At 40.6% G+C, this 12,849-nt stretch overlaps 1 long non-coding RNA gene across 1 annotated transcript; it reads right to left on the bottom strand.

The window, feature by feature from the left end:
• Nucleotides 1–1,449: 1,449 nt before the first annotated feature.
• LOC148685302 (uncharacterized) lies at nucleotides 1,450–12,524 on the bottom strand. The gene is made up of 3 exons (XR_015950377.1): nucleotides 12,285–12,524; nucleotides 8,147–8,267; nucleotides 1,450–1,991 (listed from the first exon to the last, which is right to left on the bottom strand). It is a non-coding gene; the product is annotated as an uncharacterized LOC148685302 (long non-coding RNA).
• Between the last annotated feature and the right edge of the window lie 325 nt (nucleotides 12,525–12,849).

Genomic DNA, 12,849 nt, shown 5'->3' with positions numbered 1-12,849 from the left:
ACACCCCCTATTTGATTCTGCAATCCCAGCATGAATTTACCATGTGATATTTCTGATTGTATAGTTTGTCTATCTAGTGACTGTAGGGGGAATGCTGCAGAGATTGCAAAATGATCGCCATGATTGTTCAGTTCACACATTTTATTTGACCAGGTGCGCACCTTTAATCCCCTTCCACCCCCACCCACCCGCCTCTCTTAAATGCAGCTGCCTCTGGGGTGAGATCCATCAGCTACTTAAGAGCTCGCAGCATTACACCCCTGCAGGTCAGGCTCTCACGGAAAATGTCATTGCCAGCTGTAGCTGTCAGGGAAATCAGATCAGTCCAATTAAATTACCCAGATTCCTGGAATTTGGTTGGGAGACAAGATTAACACCAATCCCCTTTCAAATTGGGGTATGACCTCGAAATAGCACCGAGCTACTCAATCTGACGTTCAGCGTTCACTTTGCATTTATGGTTGTGTTGGCAAGGCATGAGTGAGAATGTGCTTAAACAAAAACATTGCAAGATGAAACATTTCAGATCATAACATCGGAGAGGGATTTGCATTAACAAGCCAGGAATATTAAAGTATATATATATATATATATATATATATATATATATATATATATATATAAGCACACATACATAGTACAAGGCATAAATAACGTCCAAGCTAAAACTGTGCTCTATTGCAGGCAAGATGGATTTTTATTTTATTTTATTTTATTTTATTTTATTTTATTTTATTTTATTTGCAGAAAAAGGATGGAAGCAGGGTTGGGAAGGAGGTGGAACTAACTGGCTGAGAGGAACTGCCAGTTTTAGTATCTGGTACAGAGGAAAGAGAGCAATTACCACAAGTGAAGAATTCCCAAGGCAAGAAGTGCTGACTTTTTGGAAAGAAACTCATATCCTCCACAATGTCTCGGTCTTTGTGGGTAAGTTTTGTTCACTCACTCTGTTCTGTTTTGGGTTGCATACACACCATACCTGTAAAGCACATTCAAAGCACACACCTTCCCCCAGAGAATCTAGGGTACTGCAGTTTACCTTTGCAGGTAATTCTGAGCATCCTTAACAGTTTACAGTTCATAGGATTCCTTGGGGGAGGAGAAATGTGTGTTAAAGGTTTGGTATCTATTCTATTCTATTCTATTCTATTCTATTCTATTCTATTCTATTCTATTCTATTCTATTCTATTCTATTCTATTCTGCTGTTCTGTTCCTGTTCTGTTCTGCTGAGAAATGCTTTTAACAAGCAACAGGTGAAACAAATCTGACGGATAGAACATAGTCCTGCAGCTGAAATGATCCAATGATAGAGTCATGCTGGATCAGACCAAAGGTCAATATAGTTGAGCATTCTGTGCTCCCCCCCCCAATTGCTTTGATTTATTGCATTTCTGTGCCACTTTTCATTCAAACGAACCTCAAAGCAGCTTGCAAACAACAAATAGCAATAACATAACAAAGCATAACAGAACATTGCAACGGCAGCATAAATCACAGAAAGTAATTACCAAATCATCAGTAGGACAACAGCAATCAATAAAACACTATTAGCAAAACAGCGACAAACAAATGAGCTAAACATTACAATTACAGCAAAAGTCATTATGTGATTAACAAACGAAGACATCATTTAGAATCTATGAAACGACATTAACAACATTAACGAAACATCAAATGATAAAAATAAATGGCCAGCCGGAAGCTACCAAGAAGCCCACAGGGCAGGGCATGAAGACAGGAGTCCCCCCCCCCACTCTGCTGCTGTTATTCAGAAGCAGGCAACTGCCTCTTACCATGGAGGTCTGTTTGGCCACCATTCCTTCTAGTACTCATGTCCAGAGGTGTGTGTTGGTGCTTGCTTAGCCAAAATCTCGTCACTCACACTTAACAGTCATGGATAGGAAAGTGCTCCAGAAGGTCATAACCACAGCCCAAAAGATTATCGGTCATCCTCTCCCATCTCTGGAAGAACTATACAATTCCCGTTGCCTTAAAAAAAGCAAATAATATTTTACAAGATTCATCTCATCTCTTTTTGCACCGTTGCCTTCTGGCAAGAGATACAGAACAATTAAATCAAGAACAAATAGATTAAAAAACAGTTTCTATCCAAAAGCTATAACCATCTTAAATGCTGTAACAAATTAATATGATCTTGGGGAGTTGTGATGGGTGTGTGTGTGTGTGTGTGTGTGTGTGTGTGTGTGTGTGTGGCTGTAATTGTGTTTTTGTTTTGTTTTTTATGGGATGGCATTCAATTTCGTTGTACTATGTACAATGACAATAAAGTATCTATCTATCTATCATCTATCTATCTATCTATCTATCTATCTAATACATACTGTAAGTATAGCAACAGGCTTGGGAGGAACTCAACATTTTCATAAATTATTTTTTTAAAAAAACCTCACTCGTTAGTCCAGTTAGTAGAGCACATGACTCTTAATCTCAGGGTTGTGGGTTCAAGCCCCACATTAGGCAATAAATAAATAAATAAAATGCTGCACTGCAGAGAGTTGGACTGGACACCCTTGGGGTCCCTTCCAACTCTACAATTCTATGATTCTATTATCTTTAGGGGGGGGAATACCTAACTGGGGCTTGCAATGGGGTCAGGGACTCCCTAAACACTCCAATGGGGGACCCAGGTGGCGCTGTAGGTTAAAGCACTGAGCCTAGGGCTTGCTGATCAGAAGGTCGGCGGTTCGAATCCCTGTGACGGGGTGAGCTCCCGTTGCTTGGTCCCAGCTCCTGCCAACCTAGCAGTTCGAAAACACGTCAAAAATGCAAGTAGATAAATAGGAACCGCTACAGCGGGAAGGTAAACGGCGTTTCCATGTGCTGCTCTGGTTTGCCAGAAGTGGCTTTGTCATGCTGGCCACATGACCTGGAAGCTGTACGCCGGCTCCCTCGGCCAATAATGCGAGATGAGCGCGCAACCCCAGAGTCGGTCATGACTGGACCTAATGGTCAGGGGTCCCCTTTACCCTTTAAACACTCCAATGAGGAATGAGGATTTTTGGTGGGTCAAGGACTTCTGCCTACCTGTTGCACAGCTGGTGGAAACATGGAAAGTCCAGGTTGGGAGGAGATTAGAATCAAATATTTTGAAAGAGAGCATGGCAGACTGAACACTGAACAGGAGGAATTCCATGATGCAATGTTCCGTTTCAGGACTATTAATCACAGATAGGCTATTCATTAATAGGCTATTCATTGCTAGGCCAATCTTTATGAATTTGTCTGACTTTAAATCAGCTAAGTTTGTGGCCATCCCTGCATCTTGTGGCAGTCAGTTCCACTGTTTGGTGCGAACAACCTTTTAAACTTGGGCCACACCCACCTTGGCATGTGTCCCCCTACCCAAGGGCTGACCATGGTTCAATTCAGCGCTCAGTCCAAAAATGGTTGATCCCCACCACTCTACCCGAAAGCAATAAAATCTCAGCAGGTGGAATGTCAGGGGTTTGGGGAGGGGGCGTTTCTACCCAATGAAGACCAAGCCCCTCTTGTCTCCATTTGCTCTATGCAGCAGGAGTAACACCTGAATGGGGCTGGTGATGACTTCTGGGGCAGTTCACAGATTATTATTTTTTTAAAAAAATATATATGCATTTACATTCTGGTTGGTGTTCTGCCAAAAAGAAAGAAGGTACTCAGCTTTTATCTCCGTACTTTCTTAGCTTATGCCGAAGGAGGGGCCAGGTGATCCTCAGTCTTGCCACTCGAGGGGTGTGGAGCTCTTAAGTAACATGCCTAACATTTCACTCTGTGGGCTGGATTTAATCACGGACAAATGAATTTAGGCGAGATCGTAAAGGGTCGCGCCCAGCACCTCCAGCCAAAACAGTTTTCGTTGGGTTTGCCCTTGCTCTTTGAAACGTTTGCAAATTCCTCAACATATTAATAACAAAATCTTACTGTAGGCAAAGGTTTTGAAGGGGTGGGGGAATCATTGCAGTTGGGTTATAAAGGGCAGCAGCACAATGGAAAGTGCGTTTCAGTTTCATAGGCTTGGAAGGGATTCAGCAGCAAATACATGATCAGAAACACATTGAATGTAACTGATATTAGATGCTTACATGAAATGCCACTATTAAGATAATACATATTAATTCCTTATTTGTACAATGGGCTAAAGAATAGGCCGTACCTTTAAAAAAAGAAAAAAGAGTTGTAGGGAATGTAGGCCAATGCTACTCCTACTCGGAGTCGACCCATTGAAATGAATATTTCAGTGGTTCTACTCTGCGTAGCATCAGATACAACACCAAAATTCCTGACCCTAATTGTTGTTTGTGGTTTCGCTTGGGAGCAGTTCCTGCGAAACCTTCTTCTAAAAATGTGGCAGTAGAATCAGAGAGTCAGAGGCGTGGTTGAAAGTCATCAAGCTCATCCCTGGACTTGACGCAGGTAGTTCAGAGTTAGAGTATCCCCAACAGATGACCAGCCAGCCTCTGTTTGAAGAGCTCTAGAGAGGGCTATCTTCCACCCAGTGGTAACTGAGGACCAATGGGACTGGTAGGGCAGAAGAACAAGGAGGTCAACAGTAGGGGGAGCCAGAGCAGATGATAAGCAGGGCCAAGTCATCCCAGTTTTGTCCCCAACCTGCTCCCTGCTGAGTTCTACGAGGACGAGGACATGGATGTAAGCAAAAAGGCACACAGGTCGGGGGTGGCTGAGAATTGTTAGGAGACTCCTGTTCCCTTCTATAATTCTCAGAGCAGTTTAACAACCAATCCCTCTTCCTATGGAACTCTGGAAACTGTAGCTCCATGAGGGGAGTAATGGTCTCTTTACAACTCTTAGCAAACTAAACTTCCCAGGATTCTTGGGGGGTGGGGGGAGGCATGACTGTTTAAAATGGCATGATACTTCTTTAAACCTATCGTGCTGAAGTTTCTGAGGATGGACCTCTTTACCCTGGCCTTTGACACCTGGAAGATATGTTTGTAGCACCCACCCTGCTATGGCAGCTGTAATTTGTTTTAAACTGTTTTTAATGCTAAAAAATTTTAATGGCTGTCACCTGCCCTGGAATCTTATAGCGAAGGGTGGGTAAAAAATTGAAACAACAACAAGAACTGGCAATTCTGCCAGGGACCTTCTCTGTGTGCAAAGAGCTATGCCCTTTCCCCTTGACATGGGATCAGATCTTTATTTCTTTTTTAAACAGATCTTTCTTTTTTAAGTCTATTTGCTACTAAATTGGAACACTTGCCGTCAAATGAATAAACATGTTGTTTTGTATGCAACATATTTCTCAGTGTATTGCCTGTCGCCCCCTCCCCTGTTTGTTGTCTAACATTTAAGTATATTTCTATGTATTTTCAATGGATCAGATTCTTCTGGATCAGATTTTGGTTCATCTAGTCCAGAGATGGACAAGCCTGTAAATGATGGTGCCTATCACTTTCTCATTTCGCTGCTTTCAATCTTAAGTTCAGTTCTTCACATTTCTGCATCAGTTTGTGACACCCCTCCCCACAAAAAAATTCCTTACAAAACTTTATCAGCATTTTAGTAATTCTCTTAGTGCCTTTTTGCCCAATGAACACATTTTTATAAGCAATCTTCTCTGTTATAATGCACTTAGGGATGTTATTTTCGCAAAAATATGTGTGCGTATAATTATGTTTTGCACCATTTCCCCTAATATGCACACTTTTGCAAACTATTTTGCTCGGGAAACTGATTCTCAAAATTCAGAGCATTGTGAATTTCGAAGGAGGCCTGTGTTTCCATTTGGGCATTGTTCTGGGAAGTGTGAATAAAATGGGTTCACATGAAAATGCAAACCAAACCAAATTTCTTCCCATCCCTAATTCTGATAGCCTGTTCCCCACAGTGGCCAACCAGAAGCTCTGGGAATCCCACAAGCAAAGCTTAAAGGAGTATTTTTCATAAACTGATTGTCGTCCCCCCCCCACTGCCCTTTGGTGTTCACAGGTATATTCAATTGTGGATTTATGGTCTGTGGGGCCCTGAACACAGCCCTCTTTTTATGTGTGCATGCGGGGGGGGGGGTTATTCCTTCACCCAAGTAAGCATGAATGTGTCTGAAAACAGGTCAAAGCTAAAGGCATAAGAATGAGCTAATAACACAGGTTATCTTTCTTTGCTATTATATTATTAAACTATGCTTTTTGTTTCTCATTAATGATATCTATACATAGAGAGCTATAAAAAGAAAACCCCTCCTTCTGTCAGAAAATGAATTTTATTGAAGGGAACAGAATGGATGAAAATTAAAAGAGTTTTGTAAACTATTCACAGGTAGTCACAAAATATACGTGTGCGTATTTCTGGCATTTCCTTTTGCACAAACCGGTCGAGGAACTTGTCGTAATTTACGTCTTGCAATGCAGAACTTTACAGGGCTGAAGTTTATTATTTCTTTTATATATTACATTTACATCCAACCTTTCCTCCAATGAACTCAGTGTTTACTTACGGGATGCGGTTCTCTCCCTCCTCATTTAATCCCCACAGCGACCCTGCGTAATAGGCTAGGCCTGGAACTGGCCAGGGTCACCCAGGGAGCTTCATAGCAGAGAGTCAATTCAAACCCTGTTCTCCCAGGACTTAGTCCAACACTCTTAACTTTTGCAGTACTCTAGCTTTCTAAATGACTTTAAATTGCCGAACTCATGAAATGCTCTTGAAAAATATTATAACTCAGGGAGGGGTCTCTCAGCTGCATGGGCCCTTCTACATATACTGAGCGTACCGATAAATGTACCATTGGGTAAACTGCTTATGAACATGGAGGCTCTATTTAACTGTCAGGGCCAATAACCACCGATAAACATATTCTCCGTTTAATTCCATGTAAAGTAAGTTGCCACTGATGCATCTTTTTGCAGAAAATTCCACACATGGATGATGTGTTGTTTTCTTTTTGTATATTTGAGGACCCATTTGTTCTCCCTTATTTATTAAGGGATGGCCAAAAACAGAAGTCAGAAGTGCCAGTTGCTTCTCGTAAATCTCCTCCACCTTAACCAAACAAAACAGAATGTGCCAACTCACAGACAACCCTATTATTTGACTTGCCGAAGAGCTTCTCCCAAAATTAGTTTTCGCTGAACGGGTGGGGGTGGGGTATGAACTCAAGACACTTCAGAAAGTGCATTGGAAAAACTACGTAGCTGGTTTTTTAAAAAAATAAAATAAAATAAAAATAACCAGACTTTTGAGAAAATAACGTAAGTCCATGAATGAAGAGGGAAAGTTATATGTTGAGAGCTCATCTAAAGGAAAACAACACATGACACAGAATACAGTTAGTTGGCGGTGGCTTTTACCTGATTTAACATTTGATTATGACAATGTTTAATTGCTGTCACCCACCCTGAGGTCTTTGGGCAAACAAGAAGATATAAATAACATAAGCAGAGAAATCTCTGCATCTCATGTGCGGGGTTTTTTATATATTTGAAATAAACCCTGCCGCCTCAATGCAAATACGAGATTTAACGTTAGGGCTCATTTGCCCCTAAGACGTCACTCATGAACAGAAACTCTCCATTCCGCAGAATGGCACTACGATAAATTAAAGACAGCAAGACTTTGATTTAAGTTGGCTGCGACCTTTGAAACAATGTAAGTTAGAAATCTTTACAGGTCTACGAATAATAATCCCAAAACTGAAAATGCCACAAGATTTGACATTTTGTGGCAGAGCCCAGCAATGTACACCTTGGATAAAACACTAGGCTGAATTTGTTCCCTTTTAATATTTAAGATGTTGATCCTAGTCGGGTTCATATAGCAACACAGTGAGTGTAAGTTTGTTGGCATTTCTGCCGCTCATTTGACTTGTTATTCTCCCTGCTGACACCAGCGATCCCAAACATGTCAGGAAATAGGAAGGGAAATCTGTGGTGAATGAAGAGGAATAGGTCGTGATTAGTGGAGAGAAGACAATGTATCAGTTAAATATCAAGTTGTGAAGCTGAATTAGCCAGAGAATAATTAACTGCTTGCTAAGAAGTGAATCTGAACAAGTTTTATCTGGCAATCTTATTTGTTGCTGATTTAAGCAATCTAACGCCAACCAAAGGAGAAATCTGGACTTAAAAAAAAAAAGTTAAAAAGTTAATGCAGCAAATATGTACATAGGAAAATAAATTGTATCATACCTATGAAAATCACTCTGGGAGTTTAGATATGCAGCCCACAGGACTTAACTCTCCCTGCTGCAGAAGTCGTTTATCATCATAACCATCATCAATTTATTCATCACCTTCGCAGCCACCATCTCTAGGTAATTTACGTAACAGATAATTAAAATCAGTTAAATGCACGACAGCAAGTACATTTAAAACAAGACTGAAACCCTAACAAGTGGACAATTTGCAATAAAATATTAATTTCATTGCAAATTTTGTTATCAAATATATGTAGGCTCCAGGTGGCATACAAGGTTCTCCCCCTCCTTAATCTATCCTCACAACAACCCTGTGAGGTAGGTTAGGACGAGAAACTAGTTTTCAAAATCACTCAGTTAATTTTTTTAACCCTAAGTCTATTGGGTCCTAGTTCTACACTCTAACCACTACACCAGGCAGGCTGGCTTTTTCCAGAAATCTATTCAGAAGGGTGTCCCATTGAATTCAATAACACCTACTCCAAGGTAAATTTGTATAGGATTGTAGCCTCTCTAGCTGTTTTTGCTGGCATTTTTGCTGGCATTTTATTCTAGTAGGCTTTTGTCTGCTCAGGTTTAAAAACGGAGGTCATTGTTGCTTTTGAATAGATTTTTTTTAAAGAAAGTTGTGTACTTTATATGTTGTGAATGTTATCTTGTCTCATTCTTTGTATTGTAATGTATATTTAATATATTGTGATTTTAAAATGCTGTCAGCTGCCCTAAGTGATGCATTGACACTAGACGAATGGGGTAGAATTTTTTACATAAATAAAAATGGAATATTTCATTGGCAAGAATTTGGAATAACAGTGTTTGCCAATAGTTGGTCCACAATACACTTTTTGAACAAACTGATGTTGCCCCATTAACTTCATCCCTGAGAGCCAGTGCTTCCCACTTCCCCTAGAAATCGAACCATTAAACACCTTAACCTTTTAATGCGGGGTAAATGCTGTATTAAATGAATCACTGGGGGGAAATGTGGATCTGTCAAAAAGAAAGGAACAAGCGAAAACCTTGAATTGTGCCCTGCTAGACTAATTAATTATGGTTTGCAAATAGACAGCCAGTTTTCCTCTCACCATACTGGAAGTCTGAAGAACCTTTGATGAACTAAGATTTTAACGCTTGAAGCCACAAATAGCAACAAGAACAGCTCCTTTTAACTGTTAAAAGGTTGGTTTTACACCAAATTGGTGTTCTGAGCAGCTAAACAGAGATGATGAGGTCGAATCTGCTTTAAATTGTCAGGTTCTCGGAATCTTGAAGGTTTTTTTTCTCCCCCGGTTTGATCTGCAGAAGTAGCAATGCCCCCTAATGGATGAAGATGGAACTCCTTTCCTAACCAGCTCAGCAGGCTTCCTCCTGATAAAGATCTTTACCCAGACTTTAAATCCTTTAAAACAGATTTACAAAGCAAAAGTTTATCTGGAAGAATAACAAAATGCTGAGGTGGAGGCTTGAAAAATATTTGGATTTCTTTGCTGCACGCCAGTACTTGAAAGAGGGTGGCTCCCGAATTTTCAGCAACACCAAAATTCAAGTTGAATACTGAGGTTTTCAGTTTTGATCTGAAAATTCATGCCCATTCATCTGGGAAGTATTTAAGCTCTTTCAAAGCATCACTTACAAGCACCCAGACAATAGGTTAACCCTTTTTTTGTCAATTCTGCATGGTGTATTTTTTAAAACTGGGAACTCTTTTAAAACTGGGAACATTTGTTCCCCAGATTAACACCTGTTCCACAGAACAAAACATTTAAAGACTACATAATCAATGAGGCAATGCAACTGCCAGCAAAATACACACTTAACGAGAAAGGCTAAGGGTTTGTGTAGCTTGAGGAGTATGCACAGAGCGGGATGATAGTGTAACTTGGAGTAGCAATGGATGTATTGGGTTGCCATTCTTGGACTAACACTAAACTGAGTAATTCCAAAAACAGAAAATGATGGGCACACATCCTGATCTGGACAAATGCCAGATTGCTAAATGAATTTTCCATGGAAATCTGTTGCTTGTGACTGGGAAAATTGAATTGTTGCCAGAATCCTTCCTTAATAAACAAGTTACATTTTATAAAAGTGATACATTGTTTGCACTCAGAAAATGTTTGGATTTTGTAATGTTTATCAAAGTTGTGTTTTGTTTTTTAAAAAACCTTCCTATTTGTTGTAGCCATCTCTGCTTCAACATGAGTATCATAAATGTGTCTCCATAGTCTTGTTTCTTTTCTTTTCTTTTCTCTTTTCTTTTTTCTTTTCTTTTCTTTTCTGTGCCATGACTCGGATCTTAGTTTTATTAAGCCACATGGATTCCAAGCCTGCTCTGATGTGCTCACAGATTGATCTCCCCCTTCCACTCCAATTGTGGATGCCTCTGCACGCACAGAGATTCTTCCTTTGCCTGAATTTGAACTCGCATAACCACAGTGGCCTCGACTCGAAGTTTATTGTGCTGAAATCCTGGGTGTAATGCATTTACTTGCGTGCAAGTCCTGTTGAGCTCAATGGGGCTTGCTTCTGAGTAGGCTTGCGCTGCAAGCTAGTCATCATTGCCAAGTGTCATTGGTTTCATTTAGATTTATTGACTTTGATGTGGGGCAAGTGATGTTCCGGAGCAGGGCTTTAAAAAAATTAATATGTGAATTTTGGGGCTGTGGCTCTGTTGTCTGTACTTTGGAAAACTTTCCAGGATTAGAGATTTCATTATGTCAGCAAATATAATCTGCCCATCTCACTCCCTGCATATATGTTACCTGTCAACAGATTCTGAAATAATTCCTATGACTTTTCACAAAATAGTAAAGCATGCAAAGGTCACCCCACCCTTCAGCTCCATTAAGCAAAATCTTTCTTTCTGTACTTCATACAGAGGATGGAACTAGTTGCTCCCCCACCCATTTCAACCATCTGCAAACAAGACATACTGTTCTACAGATTTTTATCATATCACTCGTGGTGTCTTTTAAAATCTATTGTTAAAGCTGGTCCCTACCTGCATCTCTATTTATCTAATGTTACTGGGATTAAGGTAAACATATTTATAACTTAGAAATAAAATTGAAATCCTAAGGATTTAATGCAGCAAGCTAAAAAGGTAAAGTGACCCCTGACCATCAGGTCCAGTCGTGGACGACTCCGGGGTTGCGGTGTTCATCTTGCTCTATAGGCTGAGGGAGCTGACGTTTGTCCGCAGACAGCTTCCGGGTCATGTGGCAAGCATGACTAAGCTGCTTCTGGTGAACCAGAGCAGCACACGGAAACACCGTTTACCTTCCCGCCGGAACGGTCCCTATTTATCTACTTGCACTTTGATGTGCTTTCGAACTGCTAGGTGGGCAGGAGCTGGGACCGATCAACAGGAGCTCACCCCGTCGCAGGGATTTGAACCACCGACCTTCTGATCGGCAAGCCCTAGACTCTGTGGTTTAGACCACAGTTCCACCCACGTCCCTAATACAGCAAGCTACATTTTGACAAAATACTAATGTACAAATGTCTGCAATCTTGCTCGCAAGATGAAAATACGGATAGAACAATTGGACTGAAAGAGTAAAATAACACCAAGTTAAACCGTGTGAGCCGTGTGAACTTTTTAAAGGCTGCCTTTTCTTTGTATAAATCTCCCCAGATTCCGAATGTGTTGCTTTTAAAAAAATATTGTTGCCTGCCCAAAAGCTTCCAGGAGCGAGACAAATTAAAAACTGACTGACAGATGTAGAGAGATGTACACATTCAATTGAGAGAGGCATAAAATGGAATGCTATATCTGTTAATGAAACCTCTAATCGGCTTGCAATAAATCTGCAGCGAGGAAAATGAGCTAGCAGCTTTCGAAAAGAAAATCCGAAGCATGTTGTAGGACAAAATATGTTATAAAAACAAAAGTTACAGTGAATAAAGGGCATGCAGACCTCGGAAGTAAATTTCAAGGCAACCAATATTTACCCAACAAGTTTTCTTAATAGGGTGATAGATTACTGAGGTTTCTCCAGAAAGGTTCCAAACACATTGAAACTGGAAGGTCTTATAGGATTCCTGAGAAAGTGTGTGCATTTCAGTCTTGGGAAAGTGGAGGAGGGGTGGGAAGATGGGCAAAGCATTGAAAGAGAAAGATCCAGTACCTACAGATTGAAGAGTCCATCTCTCTCCCAAGCCGGTTGCTTCTCGTCTGCCCGTCTCCCTTTCCTTAAGTTAAAAAAAAGGAAGCATGTTTCCTCTAGCACAGCTTCAGAAATAACCCATCAGGAAGTTGGCAACATCTCCCAACTAAACAATCATTTAAGGAAACACAACAAATGCATAAAGGCTACTCGTTTTCCCAAGGCTGGCTTGGAAGGCAGAATTGCACAGAACCTCTGAAACAAACGGATTGCAAATCTGACTGCTGGACATGTCAGTAAGAGAGACGGGCCTTTCCCTCCCCACCTCCCTGGCCTGAAAGGCAGTAAAATTAAAAGAAACTGTACTTCATAAAAGACCGGAGCAAATTTCCATGAACCTAAAGCAATCCATGCTCCTAAAACATTTACACAGCATTTCATAATTTCCTTGCTCCTCCAGAAATTTAGACAGGAGTATTTCCTCGCACAAAGTAAGAGAGAACAAGACAGAATTATGTCACTTACAATGTATTTTCATGTGGATTTGTAGACATTGTATTGTTAGCATCTAAGACCAATTTTAAGA

The sequence above is a fragment of the Zootoca vivipara genome, chromosome 6 (assembly GCF_965207765.1).
Source record: "Zootoca vivipara chromosome 6, rZooViv2.hap1.1, whole genome shotgun sequence".
NCBI classification, from domain to species: Eukaryota; Metazoa; Chordata; class Lepidosauria; order Squamata; family Lacertidae; genus Zootoca; species Zootoca vivipara.
The sequence above is the reverse complement of the archived record's forward strand: the minus strand, read 5'-3'. Positions and strand labels throughout refer to the sequence as shown.